The sequence below is a fragment of the Triturus cristatus genome, chromosome 11, assembly GCF_964204655.1.
Source record: "Triturus cristatus chromosome 11, aTriCri1.1, whole genome shotgun sequence".
NCBI lineage: Eukaryota > Metazoa > Chordata > Amphibia > Caudata > Salamandridae > Triturus > Triturus cristatus.
The window spans coordinates 658,956,161-658,969,677 of NC_140594.1; the positions used below are offsets into that span (position 1 = coordinate 658,956,161).

Sequence of the window (13,517 nt, forward strand, 5' to 3'; positions counted from 1 at the left end):
TTGTGGGGCACACAGTGAGTTTGCAGGCCACGCGGCTTGCAGTGGCACTGAAACAAGGGGTGCGTGTGAGATACTGTAGCACCCCCAGAGGTCAGATAAAGAATGAACAATAACTGGGGGCCTTTCAAACGTTTTTCTTTTGGCAGCAATTGTGTTTTCAAAGGGGCGTCCCTTCCTAATAGCGAGTCAACATGCTTTGTACTGATTTTTTGTGGCCGCAAAACACTCGCAGTTTACCACCTACTTCAAGTAGGTGTTAAACCACTCACAAAGGGGAAGGGGTCCCCAGGGGACCCCTTCCCCTTTGTGAGTATGTGGGAAAATTAATCTGAAAAGTTTCATTTTTCTTTTTTAAATGCATCCCGGTTCCCTTTAAGGAAAACGGGCTGCATTTAAACACAAAAAATGCTTTATTAAAAAAGCTGTCACAGATATGGTGGTCTGCTGACCTCAGCAGACCACCATCCCTGTGAATGCTAGCCATTCATAAAGGGGTCGCAAATTGTGCCTTCCTCAATAATAATAATGAGGCATGCAATTTTCCACCCTATTAGGAATCGCAAACAGTGTCTGAGACACTGTTGTGCATTCCAATTAGGGAGTCGCAAATGCGACGCAATTTGCGACTTGCTACTTGGCGGGTCGTACATCTGGCCCCTATGTCTTTAGTGAGGTGACGTTATTGGCCTTCACCCCCCACTCTAAAAAATGTTACAGCATCTCTTTTCACATGTGTTTATACACATATATATTTGCTCACACATACATACAAATTCCTATTTAAACATTTTAAGCAAACATGTAGGCTCATGTATTGCCTCAAACAGTTGCTGCTTAACATGTGGTTTGTGGCATGGGTCGGTATATGTTTTTTCGGTGTCCCTGCTCGGCGCTTCATTCAAAACTGTGGTGGTGGGGGCCTAAGGAGAGGTTAGTGCCCCATCTGACCCTTCCTCCTAGAAGAAGCCACTATAGGCACTCAGAGGTTACATTCAAATTCAGTCTCTGTTAAGGTGACGTTCATGCACTGTCTGATATTTGGAATTAGCAGTGTAATGACAACATGCCACTTTATGAAAAATAAGGATACGCTGTCTGCACTGTCGAATGCCAGGGTCACTGAGCACCGAGGCTTCCTAGTTAGGTCTCGCCTGACCCAGCGCATGCGCTGGTCTGGCGAGACATTTTGTGAGGGCTCCAAAAAGTGCTACCAGGCCAGCCTAGAGCTACAGTGCATGTGCGCGGGCGCGCGGGCCGCGCTTTACCGCGATTACTTTCACTTTCGCGACTGCTTTGATGTTTGATCGTGATCGCGATCAGTTTCGCAGCCGCACGGCCGCTTTGATGTTCTCCGTGAGGCTTCAATAGATTGCAGCAGTTAAAAAAAGCATTGGCATAGCCAATAGGTCTCGCTTTTGGGACCTTATAAGTGTTTAGTTATGCAACTGTTGCATGGCTAAACACTTATAAGGTCCCAAAGGCGAGACCTATTGGCTATGCCAATGCTTGTTTTTGTTTTACTTCATGTCTCTTTCTGTACCATCCTGTGCTTTCTGCCTCTTTATCTCACTTTTCAAGGTTCTTTTTCAACGCTGCTTTCTCCCTTTCTCACTCTCTTTTATATCTCTATTCCTCCTCATGTATGTCTTCTGTCTTTCTCTCTCTAGCTCGTGGTCAAAATCTGATGATGAAAACTACGTCCAGGTGCCCATTCCCTGCAACCACCAGCCCAAATAAAGCACTGAAGCGTCTTTGAGTGGGAGATTTGAAGGAGATGTCCTTATTTAATCGGTGTACCATGTCAATAAAGGGCACCACAATAGATGACATGTTGTTTGCATGTGCTTCCCTAGGTGCTTTTCTTTTGAGGTAATTCTGGAAAGTTCCAGCGAGTGAAAGGAAAATGGGAGACTATACTAGTAGGAGACATGTTGAAAGCAAAGAGAGACATATTATACATTATTGTGATATTGCCGGCCCTGCTTTCTGCAAGATTTATCTCTTCAGCTATTCAGAGCTTTGCTGAGCCCACTTCAAGCGTGATTCTCTGTTGCCCCCTCTTTTTGGACTGGATTATGGCTCATACCCTCAGGGACATTACACTCCAGACTCTTTGGTAGTGATGTTTCTGGGAATTCTGGTCATAGCATGAGTCTAAGAGACCGACTGGGGTAGCCCCGACCCCCAGAATGGAGCACGGTTCCCCTCAAACCTATGCAGAGATTTGTAAACATCAACAAGGCAATAAGTGTGATTGTGTGATAGCTAAACAGCTCCCTTCCTGTGCTAGAGGCCCCGCTACTCTGAGCATGACGTTGGCTGGTCAGGAACAGTTGCACGTACCCCACATCTGGACTTCAGGGAGTGCGGAACTTGAGGAGATTCCAGGAGCTATGGCTGGCTGGTGTCGGGGTTGCGGGAAGGGTGTGACAGGTTCGAGTTAGTGGGCCAAGATTCTTTTTCAGGGTTTGAACTCGTTGGCCAGGAATTAACAATGTGTCCTCTGGGACCAGCGTTTCCAGCCTCCAACAGGGGATAGGATGGGTGGCTTCCTAGTCACCCCCACTGCCTTGAATGCCACACGATTTTTTAAAAGGTACCTACTTTGCAAAGCTCTCATGTTTTAAAAGTAATTTTGTGAAGTTGCAAGCCATGAGGCTAAGCATCATCACACACTCATAGTTGGTATAGAATGAGCAAGAAAACGACACACCACAGAATTAATTGGACATAGCTTAAGCGGAAGAGGGCAAATAATGAGCTCAGGGTTTGTTCATGGAAAAAAACCATAAAACACTCACACAGCATAGATTGGGTTAGTGCTGAAAACAGCATATAGGCTCATGGCAATCTCAGAAAATGAAGTATGGTAAATGCCAATCAGTAGATTTAGGGCTTGATTTAGAGTTTGGCGGATGGGAACTCCATCAAAATGTGACAGATATCCCGTCCACCTTTTTCCCAATCAAGAGACAGATTGACATAATTCTATTGTCAAAGAGTCTAGGAAAAGCAGACTGGCTCACCTCCAATTGCAATGTCTTTTATAGTAAAATACACAGTGAAAATCACAAAATGAGCAAAGATGATCATTACGGAAATTGATGAATCAGAACGCAAAATGTAATGCATCATCTAGCATTATTTCAACTCCATGCCTATTATGAATATTAAAAACACCCCTATTAAACTAACGTCATCGGATAGGCCAATACCAGTGTTGTTACACCCAAAACAATAACAGCCTCATAAACGAATGGGCCTCCAGTAACACAGGTAAGAATATCCTTGGATGTTTCAAAGGCTTCCTCCAGAGTCCTTCGAGAACAGCATGTTAACACAGAGGAAAAGTGGAAACATACATCATGGCTGCATTAGGATTCAAAATGACTTCTAACTGTGAAAGTATGGGTGCAGTTCTGCAACACTGCCTGAATGAAACTTCACACTTTTTTCAATTTATAAAAGAGGTAAAATAAAATGACTGGAAAGCCACACCATGCGCAAATGTCCAGGCGTACTATGCCACCTATCATGTACATTTTTTGGGCTGCCTGCTATCCCTGTGTTGATCTGTTTGTAGCATACAATTCTGAATAGTGGTGAGGTCAGGTGAACATGCACAGGAACACTTTTCCGTCTTTTTTTAAATTTGGGAAAGCTTTTTACCCCTGGACATACTCCACCACTATACCTGCATCAAATCAAATGGCGGTCCCTCTACTAGGGTAGCGCAGCATCGCCCCTCTGCTGCCAGCGCCGCAAAAGGGAAAAATAAAATGGTAATAAATTGAATTTATTACCCTTTCCCCAGCCGGGTTTGGGGGCAGGACAACTGCTACTGACTGGCAGCAGGAAAGTGGTGCTCTACCCACCAGTTCACACTGGACATGTCACTTTGGCCGGCCATCTTGTGACTGCCAGCCGGACGTGCAGTGTAAACCTCTCCACCTAGCTGTCTTAGACAGCTAGGTGGAGAGCAAGCACAGGCATCCAGTGCCGCAGTGAGCGTGGAGCCAGTCCACTCCAGCCAATCCTGATGCTTCTATCTTGCATGAGAGCAGCGTCTTGATTGGAAGAATGGAGTTGACTGAGGCTCTGGGAGCCTGCGCTGGGGCAGCCACTGACGACGAGATGGAGGAGCATCAAGGGCAGAGACAGAAGGTAAGTGAATCTTTTATTTATTTATTTTAATTAATTTTAACTTAGTGACAAACACCGTGGGAAACTCACAGTGACTTCAGCCTCAACTCCAGAGCTCTCATTTATGGCCCTTTATGAACATTGCTTAAAAGGGACCATGATTGAGTGTTTTGGCGTTAAGCCTTAGGGCACTGCTGGGTTTTCTCAGCGCCTGTCAGTGCCTCTAATGTTCGCCCTATCAGTTGAATTGATCAGCAGCCGCCACTGATTCACATCTGGTGCTAACCTATTCTCCTTTCCATCCTGGAAGGGGAGTTTCTGCAGCATTTGGCCGAAGTAAATCTTTCACAATTTTCAGGGTGGCAAGGGTTCAGATTTCAGCCGTGCATGTTTGTGGGCCTTCACTAACGTACAAGGCAAACCGCACCTTGTTCCTCCCACTTTCCAGCCCTTCTTTGAGATTTTCTCCTGAGATTTCTCTGCACTGGTACTGGAGAATCTGCAGTAGTAAAATAATTTATGTCTTAATACTTTTGTGAAGTGGGCCATATGTATCCAACTGCACACGTGCAAAAGGATCCTCATTGAAACACAGTATCATACAGATTAACACCTGTGAGCTGCCAATTTGCAACTGTGTACTTCTGAAAGCACGTCTTATATGGAAAGTGCACACACGTAGTCAATTGGGTTTTAGTGCAACTGTACAATCTAAGGTCAGGTGCAATGTTTGTACGTGTGTACTTATGGTGTTAGAAAGTGCACTTTATATTATTGATTGTGCGCTATTTCCCAGGCAGTATTTCTTTTCAACCTGTGCAATTTCATTAGCATATCACACTCACTGACACAATAGCCCCACTTTTAATTGTGCTAACATTTATTGCTTTTAAGACACAACTGTGTGATTGTGTTTTGTGTGACACGTGAAGTAATATTTCAATTAAGGTTTACAAGTCTTTAAAATAAATGTTGCAGATACAAGTATGGCCAATGTGTCTGTGGGCAATGTAAGTTAATGATATGGCACACGTGGAAAAAACTTTCTGGGACATAGCACATATTCAGTAGTGAAAAGTTCACCATCTTCGATAATTGCAAATTTGCAAATGGCGCACTTGAAGTGCGCGCATCTTCCTACTGTACTGTGGCATTTTGAATGAATGCGCACTTTCAAATAAGTATGTGGTCCTGCAACAAGCAACATTCACAAATTGAAAGTGCACCAGCATCAATGGATCTGTGACATAAACCTCATTAACCTCACAATATCTGAAACAGAAGAAAAAGGCAAATAACATGCGTCAAAAATAACATACAATACGCTAAAAGCATGTTGAATGTTCAAGGTCTCTAAAGTAAAGGAAGCATGTTGCTGCTGATTTAGAGCATAGAACTGAGGCTCCAAATATGATCTGACTCAGTAAACATGGTGTAAACAAAGCCATTTCCCTATTTTTAGAGCCTATGCTTGTAATTTGGGGAATAGCAGGAAAAACAGTGAATGATACGCACAACATTGTTGTGTGCTTTGCACAACATTGTTGTGTGCTTTGCACATTTTTCCCTTTGCATTGCTCCAGCTTACTCCCAACTGAGGAAATCTGAGCCTGTTTACTTTCTGCCACCTATGGATCTTTGACTGCATGAGAGGCAAAAGGGAAAACAAATTTAAATCTCAATGTGTAACTCATTAGGCCACTCAATAACCTAGTCCACAACTGGAAAAAAGGTTTAGTGGGATTAGCCAGGACACCGCAAGGTAATCGTGCGCTTTATAAGCTATAATAACATAACATTACAAATTCAAAAATAAGCTCACGTAAACCACTCTCAGCATGAACATACAAACATACAAAATTAGTAAAACTGGTCCAAATCTCCTGAAGAGATGTGCTCAATACAGAAGAGAACGTTTGATTAGTTCAATTATTAGAAAGTAAACAATCAGGAAAAAGAAAGTTAAATCAAATTGCATTAATTGAATTTCAACAAGCAGCATTAAACCAACCCTTTCCTACACTATCCTTGCAAGGAACTCCTATTCTAATATCAGAGAAAAGGAAAGAAAAGTGTCAGCACTGAAGTCTTCAGTAGAAGTACTTCAAGAATGGGTCAAGTAGCATGAAGCCACATAAGCATAGGTCTGCACCCTATGATGTCTCAAAGGCTTCTGCATTTGAAAAGAGAATGTTCCATGTGACCTTCCCTCGAGTACTTTTCCATCGGCTAGGCTTCATTCTTCCAGCTCCCTTCTTGTTTAGAAGATCGATCCTCTTCTGCCTTGGCCATCCTACTCCTCCAAGGGAACTCATTCGGTGCTCATTACCACATTCCTCTTGTGCTACATTGTACTTTCACACCTCACTATCGAACAAAACAGTAACTCTTCTATGCTAGATAATAGGGCCTTTTCCACACCTACAATGGAGACAAAATACAGCAAAAATGTTCCGCACTGAAATTTAAGCACAAACTAAATGTTAACTGTATCGTATACTTGCACTGGAACTAAGCTTTAGGCTAGAATAAATCACACGTGAAATTAGATGAATGCATGTTAGGACTAAAATAATACCCAACTTAACAAGTGCACTGGGTTACATGGACGTGCAGATATTCTCTGTAGCTAACAAATGTAGATTAGTCACCAATATCTAATTTCCACTACATTATTAATAATAAATTATCTTTCACATTAAATTAATTAGACTGCAACCTACCCACATATGTTAATTACTCACTTCACAATATCACATGCTCGCCCTTTATTTCTTGTAAAGTCTAACACGTCCCTTACAATATTTCCCATTTTCCATGTTTTTTGACAAAAGCTTAATCACGTTTCTCTCTACAATGGACGTTCTAAATAAACGTCAAACGTCACCCCTTCTCTAGTACAATTACTCACACATAATATTTGCATGCCAACTATAGGTGACTATGATACACTCCTACAGCTTCTCACATGAAAACCAAAATTACGCTTCACCAATTACCCCCCTCTGATGGCATATCAAGCCATCATGTCTTATCTTTTGATCTTATAAGATGAACAATGTTAAACTCTTGTGGTGGCAATTGCTTTTCTCAGGAACTCCTCCAAAGCTTTCATTTCATAATACTGTCCATTGTATTTCTTCTTTAATTGAACATCATCCTTTTTTTTAACGTTTCTTTACCTCGCTTTATATCTCCTGTACAGCTTCACTCTCACAATCAATGTTATCACACAAAGATCAATAATCAGCAGTGGTCTCAAAACAGAACCAACAATGCCACTTCCCAAACTTGAATATCACCTACCTACAGCACTTAATCCATGTCCAACCGAATCCCATACACCATCTGTTGCCAATCCACCCAATTCATCATGCACACCAGTAATATTCTTTATATACTGCTGCAAATCCTTACTTTTGTCTGGGATGTAAGTACAACATTATTTAACTTTTAACATCCGACAGACTCACCTTTTTTTGCGAACCAAATGTCTAACCCAAGGCACTTTTACATAGCCATAGCTCTAATAGCAACCATCTCAGTATTTACAATCAACAATGATCCAGCAGTGCTAGTAGATAACTTATCAACTACAGTAAGCAGCTTTCTAATCTTGATGTCATTCAATATCACCCCTGCGTTGGGTTCTCCAGCACTCGCACCACGCCTTGTTCTCGACTTCTCTTCCCACACAGGATGATCCAAATTTTTCAGAAGATAAATCTTTGAAAACACTGCCTCTAAATAACATGTCCCATACCATTCATTCAGCAACTTAAAGCAGGCATTCTCCCCACAAACAAAATAAACTCCAGGAATCACACAATCTGTTCCACCCAAGAATAACTTCCATATCTCCAGAACCGCAAAAGTATGATAACACTCACTCTCACCTACAAAAATGGTACTGCTCTTATTCTTTTGAATGCATAACTTTCCTTGATGTTGTCAATCTAATGTCAACGCTACCATGGTTCCTGCCATCTGATGTGCCACCTTTTCTTTGATTGCTCTATACCTGTCCTCTACCGGTTCCAAAAATCTCTTTTAAATATCATTGAGAATGCCTGTTAAATCCTTTCTATGTGCATAAGCTGTATCTATCGTACCAACTGGTGTGACATATCTATTTACAGTTTCAGCAACCCTATCATCAGAATGCCTATTCAAATGTTTAACTAGAAGAATCTTTGAAAAAAACGAAATCATAGTTTGACTAATAATACTGAAAATGATCTTGCCCATAAAAAAGACTCAGCAATAAGCTAAATGTGATTTCATATGTTAGTGGTATATGATGATATGTAATTGCCCCAGCTCCTGAAGCAAGGAACTGCATACAAACATAGCAATCCTGCGCTCCCATTGTATTGAGATACTCATACAGCAAATTAGTGTAAGCATTTAATGCATAATTTCCCCTGGACAAACCTCTCATGTAAATTCTGCTCTCCCAATAAATATAAAACTCCATTTACCTTGTGTATTGATTCCAGTTCAGGTGCACGTTTCCCTTCTTTAGCATTAGTTGAACCTAGGCTTAGCCCTACAATTAATACTATTAAGCCTAACACCAATAGTGTGATTGCTACGCTTGTTATGCATCTACGTTTATAACTAGTGTTACTAGTTTCCATACTGTATAGATTCAGAGCAATTGGGTGAAGAAATAGAAGCAACTGATTCCCTTCTGTCGGTCTCCACCTGTGCAACAGCAAAACAACAACAGTCTTTATCTACTTTGAATTTATTTACTGAAATTTGTGCAATCTTCGTGAGACTTCCAAAACCTTACTCCTTGTTCTTCTAAATCATCAACCCAAAATTGTTTTCTTTTCCACTCGGGCCTAGGTTTTCTTCTTCAAACAATTCAACAAAAGTTAATACAGTTCATTCAGCATCTCTTATATGTTCTGAACCTAGTTCACTTATGAGCAACTGTAACAAATCTTCTCTCACTTATGCAATTTCCTCAGGAGATTGTGCCGGATGAATTTAAATGCGGAAAACAGTTTAATTTAGTATTAGATTTCTCAAGCCACTCAACTTTGGTGAATAAGGAACGGAAAATCCAAATAGGACATTCAAGTCAGTCCCAGAAATCTTCAGCAAAACATCTATTATTAGCACTGAGGTTCCAGAGCTCCCCCTCGTTGGCATTTGTAGCTAAATATGTCCACTCAGGAGAAGAATACCTTCAACAAGGCACCCTCGATCTTTTAGACCGTATGATATTTGTTCCTTTACTCTTGTTTCCACTCAGTTCAGATTCACCAGAGACCTCAGTTAGGGGTGCAAGATCCCTTTCAGATGATAACTTCAGTCCTTGCATTTCCTTACTCTTGGGCTAGCTTTCTCCTACCACCACTCATGGTCACACAACACTAGCTGCCACTTGAGGGTCAGAATCTGATTAATTCACCACCAGAACACCAGCTTCATCTGCTTCAGATTTAACTTCAATTTCATTGGTACCCCCCTCAAATCGTTCAAGTGTTGTCTCTGACCCCGTCAGATCCCCCACAGCTAGGCTGACCTTCTCCTGTTGCCTTTCAACCACCACTGGTGTTTCTTCTGGGAGAAGAGCTGTTACTTGTTAATGAAGACACAGGACTCTACGAGTGTGGGATGCATGCACCCAGTTCGGTAGACCACCGCACTTCACAGCAGTTATGGTAACCAAGATCCCCTGGTACGGACCATGCCAACAAGGCTCCAGACAGTTTTTTCTCACATGTTTCTTCCCCACGAGCCAGTCTCTGGAACAAAGGTTGTGCAATTGCTCCTGGTATGGTGGTGCTTTTGCAGTTTCAACCTGGTGAGACACAGAACGGACCACTTCAGCTGATACTTTACAGTAATCAAGCAGCAAATTGTCTGTGATGTTAACAAGTATGCTGGCTGGAACAGCAGGTAGTCTTATAGCCCGTCCCATTATTATTTCATGGGGGGATAATACAGTCTTTCAATCTGGGACACCTCGAAGACTCATCTGTACAAGGGGCAAAGCATCAAGCCATTTCAAAGATGTTAAAGCACATACTTCATCCAATCTGGATTTTCAAAGTACAGTTGACCTGTTCTACGATGCCTGAAACTTCTGGACGATAACTGCAATGTAATCTCTGTTCCACTTGCACTGCTGCACATAGCATCCTCAGAACCTCATTATTAAAACGGGTTCCTCAGTCTGACTCCAAAGAAGTTGAAAATAAATCTCTGAATCAGCTCCCTCAACAGCAGTTTAGCTACAGTGAGACTATCACATCTTCTAGTCGGGTAGGCGTCCACAAAACATGAAAAGATGCACACTACCACTAGAATGTACCTCAATCCATTGCATTCTGGCATTTCTACGAAATCCAGTACATCCCATTAAAAGGACCACCAGACCCTCCTATGTGACTCATTGTAACAGCAGTTCGTTTTCCCACATTCATTTGCTGACATATGACACATCTATAACACAATGCTTCTGCCATCATTTGAACCTTTGGATTGAACCAAGTCTGTTGAAACAATTGCTCCATTGCATCTCTTCCTACATGCATTGGCCCATGGTAAAATCTGGTCATTGGGGGCAACAAGCTATTAGGCAACACTGGTCTTCCGTCTACTGACACCCAAATATCATCCTCACATTTCACACATTCTTCTCTAATCCAGTCTTGCTGTTCCTCTTTGGAAACCTCCTCTTGCAACCTCATAACCTCTTCCCAAATATCAGCAATTGTCATCAAAAGGATGAAATCTGCTTCATCAGATCCCTGATTTAATAGCATGCAACTTCATCGGCATATCTGTTAACAACAGTCACAAAATAATTTCCTTTACAATGGGCAAAACGTTTCACCACTGCAACCTGTGATGCCATTTGTAGTGCTTCTAACAATTTTCTCACATGTTCTCCATTACAGATGGGGTACCCTGACGAGGTCATGTATCCCCTCTGGGACCATAACTGTCCAAAGTCATGAACAACACCATTTCATACTGGCTATCGATGAATACCGTCACCTTCAGCGGGTCTGAAACGCAGCAGTCATTGGTAAGAGCTATCAGTTCTGCCACCTGAGCGGAACATACTCCTTGTAGTCAGGCAGCTTCCACCACTCCTCAAACGGTAAACATGGCTAAGCCAACCCCAACCCTTAAATTCCCTTAATTGTCTCTAAGACAAGAGCCATCTACAAATAGAGTATAATCATATTCAGGTAAGGGTTTGCCTATTATATCAGGACTTGGCTTGGGGCTCAGTTCTGTGACATGGAGGCAGTCATGTTCTACTTCAGTATCATCCGAATCACAATCAGGCAAGGGTAACAATGTTGCAGGGTTCAAAAGAGAATATTCTTTTTAGACTCACATTCTCTGCAGCCTGAATAATCAGCTCATACCTAGTCAGCCGACTGTTTGTTAGGTGCTGAGTACGAGTTCTTGCCAATAGTATCTCCACTGAGTGAGGAATATACACAGTCAGTGGATAACCCATTACGATGCTTTTGCATCTCTCTATGCTGGCACCTGTTGCAGCAATGGATTTGAGACATCCTGGCAACTCTGAAGCTACTGGATCTAAAGTAGCTGAGAAACAAGCAACCGGTCTATGATCACCTCCATGATTCTGAATCAATACTGAGAATGCACGACCTTCTTTCTCACTACAAAGGAACAAAAACACTTTGTTGTAATCAGGCATTCCTATGGCAGGAGCATGACAAAGGCTTTCTTTGAGCTCCAATAAGGCATTTAAGCAATCACTGTCCCAAGGCATCGAATCGGACTTCTTGAAAGAAAAAGGATCACGCTTTCAGTTTCACCATCTCTTTGCTGTAGAACGGCCCTCAGATCTTTCATACTAGCATCTGTGATGAGAACTGACCAGTTTGAGGGTCAAAACTCTTTTACTTGGGCATCCATTTAAGCATCTCTTTAACTTATTTAAACTCTGTTTCACAAGCATGAGTCCAGATAAAATTTACACCTTTTTCATAGAAGTTTACGCATATGTACACACTTCTACGCAAAGCTTTTCATGAATTTGCTGTAATACTCAGCCATGCCGATGGTACGCTGACTTCAGGTCAACAGTGGAAAAGACCTTGGCTCCTTGTAAAAGCATCAACATGTCTGAGATTTTTGGAAGAGGATATTTATCTACAATAACTTGCTTATTGAGCTCTCCCAAATCAATACATAAATGAAGACTTCCGTTGGACTTTCTGGTGGCTACGACTGGCGCCAACCACTGGGTCACTGACCGATTAGTCCTGCTTCATTGTCAGTGATGGTTTGTACCCAGTAACCAGCGGGCAAGTTGGGGAACGGTGTCACCACGCTCGTTGTGGGTAGAGGTAACGGCCTCTGGCATCCTTTATCAAAGGACAGGATTAAGAGGATGTCTACGCTGTTCCCATGACTTTTTCCACAAGTAACTGAGTCCCTTTGGTTTAACCTTGACCGACCATGCGTCGATGAGAATGAGCTTCAGCAGCAGGAACAGCAGCACCAGGCTTGGCTCTAGAGTATAGCTGAAAAAGACAACAGTTTGGTATCAATAGGTAAACCTGCCTCAGAGCATTATGATGAAGACAAGGAGGAGGACGATGAGGATGACGAAGACAGTGAGGAAGACTCGGAGAATGATGAAGACATGCAGGACATAGATGAGATGAATGACTACAATGAATCTCCAGATGATGGGGAAATCAACAAGGTCGACATGGAGGGAGCGGAACAAGACCAAGACCAGTGGATGATCTAGAGAGCATGTCAGAGCACCTGGGTATGAAGAATTGCTACAAATGCTTTGCTGTGGTATCATGGAGACTGAGATATTTTGCTGGCCTGCCCCGGAGATTTAGCAGTGAATAAACCATGGGAGAGCAGGAGTTATCCGGTGACAGGAGAATGGGTCGAGCCCTTGATTCCTTGTCGCAGTCATCATTTTTAGTTGTTTCTTAAGCTGTTGACATTTTGCAGCTTCGGTGTGGTGTTTACAGCCTGAAACTGAGCCTTTCTAACAGAAGTCAGACAAAAAAATGTGCCCTTTGTAGGTATGACATTTCATGGACTGCAAGTGGGCTTACGCAGCAGTGCTGCTATCTCAAGTCTTTTTTAAATTATTTTACCGTTCACGCAAACTCTATTGCAATAAAAAATACTTTTGTTTCCCCTGGGTCCCTTCCACTTCCTCAATTATACCCTCAGCCTTAAGTTTCTCTAATTCACATTTCATTTCATCTCTCACAGGAATCGGCACACCACGTACTTTTCCAGCTACAGGTATGGCCGCAGAAACCAATATTATTATATGGACAGAACCACGCATACAACCTAACACATCCCTGAAAACACTGGGAAATCTTCAT

At 42.2% G+C, this 13,517-nt stretch overlaps 1 pseudogene; it reads left to right on the plus strand.

The window, feature by feature from the left end:
- The first annotated feature begins 12,544 nt into the window (after positions 1-12,544).
- LOC146785265 (anaphase-promoting complex subunit 15 pseudogene) lies at positions 12,545-12,910 on the plus strand (annotated as a pseudogene).
- Positions 12,911-13,517: the final 607 nt, after the last annotated feature.